This window comes from Crocuta crocuta, unplaced genomic scaffold (genome assembly GCF_008692635.1).
Source record: "Crocuta crocuta isolate KB4526 unplaced genomic scaffold, BGI_CrCroc_1.0 scaffold139, whole genome shotgun sequence".
Lineage (NCBI taxonomy): Eukaryota > Metazoa > Chordata > Mammalia > Carnivora > Hyaenidae > Crocuta > Crocuta crocuta.
In genome coordinates this window covers 456667-465341 of record NW_027533258.1, presented here as the reverse complement: position 1 = coordinate 465341, position 8675 = coordinate 456667, and the positions used below count along the sequence as shown (strand labels likewise).

The 8675-nt window shown below is 46.9% G+C and overlaps 1 protein-coding gene across 1 annotated transcript in view; it reads left to right on the top strand.

Annotated features, from left to right (window-relative positions):
- Positions 1-5559: 5559 nt before the first annotated feature.
- The window catches only part of TNFRSF13B (TNF receptor superfamily member 13B), a 33947-nt gene continuing 30831 nt past the window's right edge, over positions 5560-8675 (top strand). Inside the window, exon 1 of the mRNA XM_077746864.1 lies at positions 5560-5613. The gene's annotated coding sequence lies outside the window, so the exon portion shown is untranslated. The remainder of the gene's footprint in view (positions 5614-8675) is intronic.

Below are 8675 nucleotides of genomic sequence, written 5' to 3'. Positions count from 1 at the left end.
CAACAGAGGAGGGGCGGAAGACTACGTGTGGAATACTATAGAGCAGTTAAAAGAACTAGCTCTCTGTATGAATTAATCTGAGTCGATCTCAACAATGTTGGGTGGAAGTAGGAAAATGCATAATGACATACACGGAATACCATATATAGTGATATATACTGTATCGTTCACAGATAAACACATACTTATAAAGGTATAAGATAAGCCTGGAAGATGGAGCCATACTTATTATGATGGTTCTATCTGGTGAGGAGAGGGGTGGAGGCTGGGGGCCAGGGAGATTTCAGAGCTGCAATGTTTTCTTTCTTAAAAGAAAATTTTAAAGGTGAATATGCCAACCTGTTCACCTGTAACTCTAGGTGGTAAAAATAGGGGTTTTGTTATCTTATTCACAGTTATATTCTGTGCATTTTTTCCAACAAGAGAAATGAAAAGAAAATCCATCAGAGAAAGCACGGGGCTAAGAAATGTAGAAGGAGCGATAGGTTTAGAAAAAGTGCTATACTTGTTTCAGACGACGACCATCAATGAATGGTGGTTGGGGACCAGGATGTGGAAGGTGCCAAAGTACCACCTGCAGGTGACACTACTGGTGGAGGGGGCAGGGTGCCATTACATGGGGGCGTTTGGTGGCACTAGCTTAACAGGTGATCCAATTGGGCATCACCATGTAGGGGACAGTGACACCACGCACCACTCGATGAGATTCATTAGGAAGAACACCCCAGCCCCTGGGAGGTCTTTTCCCCAGAATGGGAGACCCAAATCTGAGAGAGTGTGCAGACCTAGCATTCAGCTTCCAGGATCTCATACAAGATAGAGGAACGTGTTAAACCACAGCAGAGGAGGCAACCAGAGATGCAGATGCGGACATTCTGTAAGACAGAGGCTGAGTCCATGTCAGACAGACAAATGAAAGGACAAGATGAAAAAAAGAAGAAAGAAAAAAGAGCAAAAGGGAGGGGACTATTCAAAACCCCCAAATTGACTATAAAAAGACATAACAACCAAATGCCATAGTTGACCCTTGGCTGGATTTTGATTCAAAAGAGGCTGCCAAGGGGCTCCTCGGTGGCTCAGACAGTTAAGAGTCTGACTTTAGCTCAGGTCATGATCCCACTGTCCGTGGGTTCGAATCCCCCATCAGGCTCTGTGCTGACAGCTCAGACCCTGGAGCCTGCTTTGAATTCTGTGTCTCCCTCTCTCTCTGCCCATCTCCCACTTGTGCTCTCTCTCAGAAATAACAAATGAATAAACTAAAAAACTTTAAATTACATTAATAAATAAGTAAGTAGCACCGTAGAGCTTTCTTAAAAAAAAAAAAAAAAAAGAGGCAGCCAAGAAAATCTTTGTAGGACAGCAGCAGAAGTCTAAATATGGACTAGATATTGGAAAATGTTCTGAATTATTATTGATTTTCTTAGGAGTGGAAATGACAAGTCTACGGAAGAGAATGTCCCCGTCCTGGGAGGTGTCCACTGAAATGCTGAGGAGTGAATGTCACAGCCTGCAAAGCTTTCAAGTGTCCCCACAGGAAAGTAGACAGCAGCTTAAGCCTTGCAAGACGGTCTGTGGGTACAACTTCCACATTACTTCTCCTTCTTCTCTGAGTTTAGATTTTTCACAATAAAAAGTTTCGAGGGAAAAATTTTTAAATGGAAAGAGAAACCAGGTCTCCTCACCAAAGTTTGGGGCTCTGACTGTAGAGACTGCTTCTTTGAAGCGGGTTTTCTGAAGGTATTTAGCATTTCTGAGAAATAAGCACAAATCGAGGGAATGGGTACATTAGCAACACAGGAAATTCACATCTGAGTCGTATATGTAAATTGCAATCATGAAAATCAGGGCTTTCACTGCATTTCTAAGAAATGTCCTTTTTGGGACACTCTTGCTTTTGTCTTACCTCTAGGACTCTCTCACAGAAGGTTCAAGAGTATGGCTTAGAGGGACCAGGGGATGCAGGTTGGCAGACACCAGGCCGTGGATGAGACAAATCCTCACTGCCTCAGGGAGACCAGAAGGCCGAGCTTGGGCAGAGTTTCTCAGGCCCAAAATATCACCAGCGCATTCGTGTAGAGTGGAACAGTGTCACTGGAAAATATCGGTCAATGGGACGAGCTTTCCTGTGACCAAGGAGAGAGGAATTCCCACTTAGGGATTTCAATCCATTCGATGAGACACGAAGACATAAATGTGTACTTAATGAACATATATGTAAAGGGTTTAGAATACTGCCTGCAACATGGTAAGTGCCACATAAATGCTCATCATAGTTATTATTCCTAACGGGTATTTTAAGAGCTTGTTTTAAAAGGTAAGAATTGATTGATAGGATGTATTAAGTGAAAAAAAACTCACGTGCTTACAGTGTGTTTAATCTGTACAAACCAGCAATTGTGAAAAAAAAAAAAGTGTGTTGGGTGGAAGGCTGAGGCAAAAATCTATCATCTATTGACACGTACATGCGTGTAAATGCCAGGGCTGTGCCAGAAGCCCGTGTGAACCAGATCTGGTCACAGTGGCTGCCTTTGAGCAGGGAAAGGGCCGACTAGAGTATCTAGATGTGGGAGAACTTTCTTTTTTGCCACTATATTCCCTTTCACGTGGTGTGAAGTTTTCTTTACCATGTGCTCATTTTAACTATTTAAAATATTTGAATGAATCCTCCCAAACCTGGAGGTATGGGAGGGATCTTTACCCTGGGTTCCACAACTCTTCTGTCCCCTTAAGTGTGGAGCTTAAAATTAGAACCCGACGTCTCCCCTGGGACACAGCTCAGAGAGGGCTGGTTTCAGAATGAGGTTCAGAAACCTCCAGCACCTGTTCTGAGAGAGCCCCGGGAGGGGGGGGAATCTATTTTCATGGGTCGTGAAATCTGAGCTCAGAGGCAGCAATAATGAATAATTGTTGGCAATTGTGTGGCACCGGTGGGGAGGGGTCACAAGAGCTTGGGTCTGGGCTGTTCAGCTTTGTGTTCGTCCATTTGATCAGGAGGAAATGAGGCCCACAGAGGCTGAACAAGTCCTTCCAAAAATGTCCCATAGCTCTGCTCTGTCTAGTTTCACAAAGCCCAACATCAACCAAAAGAAGCCAGAAGAAAGAAGCGGACAATCCCATCTGTATGTTCCTACTTACACAAAGTTCAGGAACAGGCAAAATGAATCTAAGGGGACAGAAGTCAGGGTGGTGGCTATTCTGCGGCAGTGGGGTCACTGCCTAGAAGGGGCAGTGAGGAGCCTTTTGGGGGGCTCCAAATATCCAAAGTCTTGATCCAGGTAGTGTTGCCTGCGTACGCACATATGTAAACAGTCATGGACCTGCACACTCAGAATTCATGAATTTCACTTCATGTAAGTTACACTTCTAATGAAAGAAAAATAGAAAGCAAATAAAATCCGTTATCTGTAAAAGGTGTTTGAGCAACAGCGTTAACAAGCTCTGAGCAGCAATGAGACCTGAGGAAACCCTACCATTCTGTTCTTGGCCACCCTAAAAATCAGACTGGATTGTATTTCATTTTCATTTCATGCCTAACCTATGCCTGCTTTACATCTCCAAAGTGCTGTCTCGTTGAGCAAAGCGCTGTGCATGGCTGCAGAGAGCAGCAGTCAGTCCAGCGGGTCTGTTTCTGGAAGGCACAGGCTGTTCAGGCCAGAGACGGCTTTCTAACGGTCAGCGCTAACCCCCTAGGAGCCTGCTGCTTGGTGAGGTGGTGAGAGCCCCAGCTCTGAGAGCATCCAACATTGACTCTCGGCTTGCCCCATTTCAACAGGCAGAAAGTTCCTGGCAACAGTGTCTACGATTGCCTCTGGCTCACAAATCCACCTACCAGCCTAGCTGTGGCTTAGTTACTTTTCACTGACACAAGTAATACATAAGTATCTTCTCTGTGTAAAAATTAAAACATTACAGATAGGACTGAAGTCCCCTTCCACTATCACGCACAAACCTGGTCCCCTCTTGTCCTAGCTAGAGGCAACTATCGTCATCATGCACACTACGTATGGGGCCACGGAGAATACAATTCATGATTCTGTTTTACTAAAAGATGTCTTACGGTAGGTATGATGCTACAAGCTCTTTTTTTTTTCTTTCACTCAGTGCTTTGTCTTGACCACCACTCCATGTCACTGCTTACAGTGCATCTTCTCCGGATTGATGCAATATCTCCATTGCATACTATCCCTGGTTATGACCTCATTTTATCCAGCCATGCTCTGTTGGTTGGACGTTTATGTTGTTTCCAGATGCTCCCTATTATTAGCTTGGCTTCTGCGAACATCCCTGTGCACCCGTGGTGCATGGAGAAGAATTTCTGGGTTGTGGGTTGGGTGCATGCTGTACGCTTTCTTTGGTCCTGGAAGATTTCCCTCCAAAATGGTGGTACCACCTCCCTCCCTCCAGCAGGGCGTGAGGTCACATTTTCCTAGGTCACCTCCAGCTCTCAGTATTAAGATTTTGCCAACCTGATGGATGAAAATTCCTGTTTCATTGTTGAAGTTGTGTCCGATTATTGAGACTGAGCGTTTTGTAGGCGTATCAGCCATTTGCATTTCCTCTGCTTTTGTACTCACCTTCATCCAAATCAGCCCTTTGCTTCCCTCCCTTCTGCCCTCACTCCTGTCCTGCTTCCTGGGATGCCCTCGTGCTTCCCCTCCACCTCCCTGATTCGTTCCCTTCCCTCAAACTTCCTCCCTAAATTCCGCGGGCTGCTACATTTGTCTCACTCCATTCTTAATCCCACAGAGGTTTCAGGGGAGTTGGGAAGCCATGAAAATCAAGTTACAATAGTGTGATGAGGGCTACAGTGCTAATATCATTTCTTGAGGACTGACTATGTGCCAAGAACTTGCCCTAGGAATTTAAGTGTGCTAGCCCCTTTCATTCTCCTAACAACCTGTGGGCCAGGTACTGTTATTATACCCACTTATGAGAAGAGAAAATGGAGGCACAGAGAAGTTAAGTGAATTGTCTCAAAGGCTCCCTGCTGGTAAGTGGCCATGCTGAGATTCAAACCCAGGCAGTCCTGCTCTAGCGTCTGCCTGTTGAATGCTTTGATAAGGGTGAGGACAGGGCTTAGGAAGCACAGAGAAACCAGGGATGGCTTCCCGAAGGAGTTGGCCCCTCAGTTGAGCCTGAAGACAGAACAGGAGATGATCCAGCAATGAAATACAGAAAGGTTGTCAAGGAAGAGGGAAGGGCTGGAGGCTGGGGAGCTGGTCGTCCTGGGTGCAGCCTGGGGTGTGTGCCAGGGGGTGGGAAACCAAGTGGGGGGTCAGGGCCAGATCGGGGTCATGTCAGTTTATACTCATCTTAAGGCCAGGCCAGTCCCCCCTGATCTGCGGGCCCTGGTGGGCAGCATGCGGTGGGGACTCCGCAGAATGCCACTGGGGACTCCTGAAGCACGCCCAGGCCACCGACCTCGGCTCCTAACACGCAGGTGCAGGGGCGGGAGGGGGTGCCGCTGATTTACATCCTACAGGTTGAGGGGAAAACCCAGGAAGTGCAGCTCAGGCACTAATCAAATCTAAGGCTAATAATAAACGTCCTGAGTAATGAGTGGCTTCGGCCGGAGCAGGCGAGGCGGCCGGACCCGGGCGGGTCAAGAGTGGTGTGAGTAGCCGGGGAGGTGGCCGGGTGGGGGGGAGTGGGGCTCGGCCAGGGGCGCCCCGCCTGGGTTCGGTGGGGTTTGGTGGGAGTAGCGCCCACAGCAGATGGACAAGCTCGGGCAGTCCGGGGGCCACCCCAAGGCCGGGGGCCCCGGGGGTTTGCAGCTTGTATTCCAGGAGAGGGGCTGGGAGGCCGGAGCGTCAGCACACAGCACGAATTCAGGCTGAGACACCCCCAGTCCCCAGCTGGCCGGGGGACCCGAGTCAGGATGGCCAAGGTGTTTAAAAAGTATTTCACCTCGAGGCTGACATTTATGCCAAAGCGGAAGCAGAGGTTAATGAACCTTCTGCACACATCCCCTGGCTTTAACAGTTATCAACATATGGCCGGCCTTACATCGTCCACGCCTGCCGTTTTCCCCCTCCAGCCCCACTGGGTCATTTTAAAGCTAATAACAAACGTTGTATTATTTGATTTGTGGATACCTCAGCATCGATCTCTTAAAAACTCTTTCATAAAACTGTCGTGCATGACCTAGTACTAGTACCAAGTAGCCGATCAGTGTTGAGATTTCCCAATTGTCTGATCAGTGTCTTTTCCAGTCAATTTGTTCAAATTAGGATCTGAACACAGACCACATTATACCTTTGATTATATGCTTTAATCTAGAGCAATTCCCATCTGGCCTCATTTGTTCCTCCTGCTGCTTATTTATTGAGGAACCTGGATTGCATATCTGGTAGAATTTTCATCAGGGTTTTATNTGACTAAGCCACCCAGGCGCCCCTCATCAGGGTTTTAAAGGTTCCTTCAAAGTCACAAAGTGGGAAGCACAGGTCGGTGGAGCTGATGAGCCCAAGTCCATCACCGCGCAGATGGGGCCCAAGGCCAGATTTGAGGGGCTGTCAGGGTCCAGGGTGGCACAGCCTGGGTTCACATACCACTCGCTGCTGCTCTGCCTCCCACGTGTCAGTCAAGGAGCATAGATTTTCTCTGATTCCTTTTTTCATCCAGTAACCATGTCCCCAGACATGTCCCCAGCGAAGGGCTCAAATGTATAAAATTTCTGAGACAGGTGGACCAGGCGAAGATACCCATGTTGACACAGGGTGAAAGTGCCGGGGCCCCCAGGACCACTGGCTGGGAATGGGTCAGAACCTGACCTGGTGCTGACTGAGGCTGCCTGGGGTGGCAGAATCGGTCTTGGCCTGCACTCAGGGGTTCAGGCTCCCCGTGTTCACCGACTCCCCGTGTGACCTTGGATGGGCCCTTCCCCTCTCCAGGCTCTGTTTCCTCAGCTGCACAATGAAGAGGAGCCTCTGCCCCACCAGATGTCCCTAAAAACCTCAAAAGGGCTTGGGACCTGCCAGAATCCCCCTTGAGGAGTCACAAGTAAAGGCTCTGAGAAGGGCTGCAGAATTTCTTTCTAAGGCTTCTATTCTGCCCAGCCTGTGTCAGTCCTGGAGTTTTCCTGCCCTGAGCTGGGGCTGGACGATGGTTCTGGGAGGAACCAGGTGGCAGCACACCCAAACGGGTACTGTGTCCCTGTCAGACTTCAGATCCTGGTGGCTTCCAGACCATGAATGAGTCTTGGAAGCTCTCTAGGACTGCCCTGCCCAGTCTAACCCTCTGTCCACCCAGCCATCGCTTCACAGGGGTTAGCATCCTGCTTGTCCTGTCCCCAAATGAGGGAAGGGTCAGAAGTCTCTTTTTAATTTTGTTTGATTCTTTTGTGTTGTACATTTGCTTTTTGAGGGGCGCCTGGGTGGCGCAGTTGGTTAAGCAGTCAACTCTTGATTTCGGCTCAGGTCATGATCTCACGGTTTGTGAGTTCGAGCCCTGCATGGGGCTCTGCACCCTCAGCTCTGTGCAGTGCCTGCTTAGGGGTCTCTTTCTCTGCCTTTAACCCCCCCCCAAATAAATAAGTAAACTTTTTAAAAATCTGCACTTTGAGTAAATAGTGGTCACACACCAGAAGCCCAGACCATATAAAAATGTATATACTATGAAGCCTTCCTTCCCTCCCTGTCCTCCATCCGCCCAGTTCCTGCCTCCCCTGGAATAAACAGCTTTATTGACATAGAATTTCCATGTCTTAAAGTTTACCCATTTAAAGTGTACAAGTCAATGTTATTTATTATATTTACAGACTGGTGCAATCGTCACTGTAATCTAATTTTAGAACATTTTCATCACTCCCCACCCCTCATTCCCTCCCCACCCCCAGCCTTAGCCTCCCTCTAATCTACTTTGTCTCTATCCATCATTCTTACATTTAGATCTATGATCCACTGTGAGTTAGTTTTTGCGTGTGGTGTGAGGTAGGGATCCAAATTTGTTCTCTTACACATGGCTATTTTGTTGTCTCAGCACTATGTGTTGAAAAGATTATCCTTTCTCCAATTGAATTGTCTTGGTACCCTTATCAACTGACCATAAATGTTAGGCTGTATTTGTGGACTCTCAATTCTGTTCCATTGGTCTATACTTACCTTTATGCCAGTACCACACAGTCTTATTTACTATTGCTTTCTAGTAAGTTTTTGAAATTGAAAAGTGTGAGTCTTCCAGCTATGTTTTTCTTTTTCAGGATTGCTTTGGCTCTTCTGCATCTTTTGCATTTCCATACGATTTTCGGATCAGCTTGTCAGAATCTGCAGAAAAGCCAGCTGGGATTTTTATTAGGATTTCATTGAATCTGTAGAATAATTTGGGGGAATATTGCCATCTTAACAATATTAAGCCTTTCAGTCCATGAACATGGGATGTCTCTCCATTTATTTAGGTCTTTTAAATTTTCTTTCAACGATGTTTTGTAGTTTTCAGTAAACAAGTTTTGCACTTTTTTGTTAAATAGATTCCTAAAAATTCTATTTAAACACTATTTTTTGTTTCTTAAGTTTCTTTATAGTGTTTCTTTATGTATATGCCAACCCTTATAGATTTGAACTTCTCCCCCTCTTTTCAAAAAGAAAGAAGGAAGGAAGGAAGGAAGGAAGGAAGGAAGGAAGGAAGGAAGGAAGGAAGGAAGGAAGGGGCCCTAACAGCCATGTTGTTACGTACCC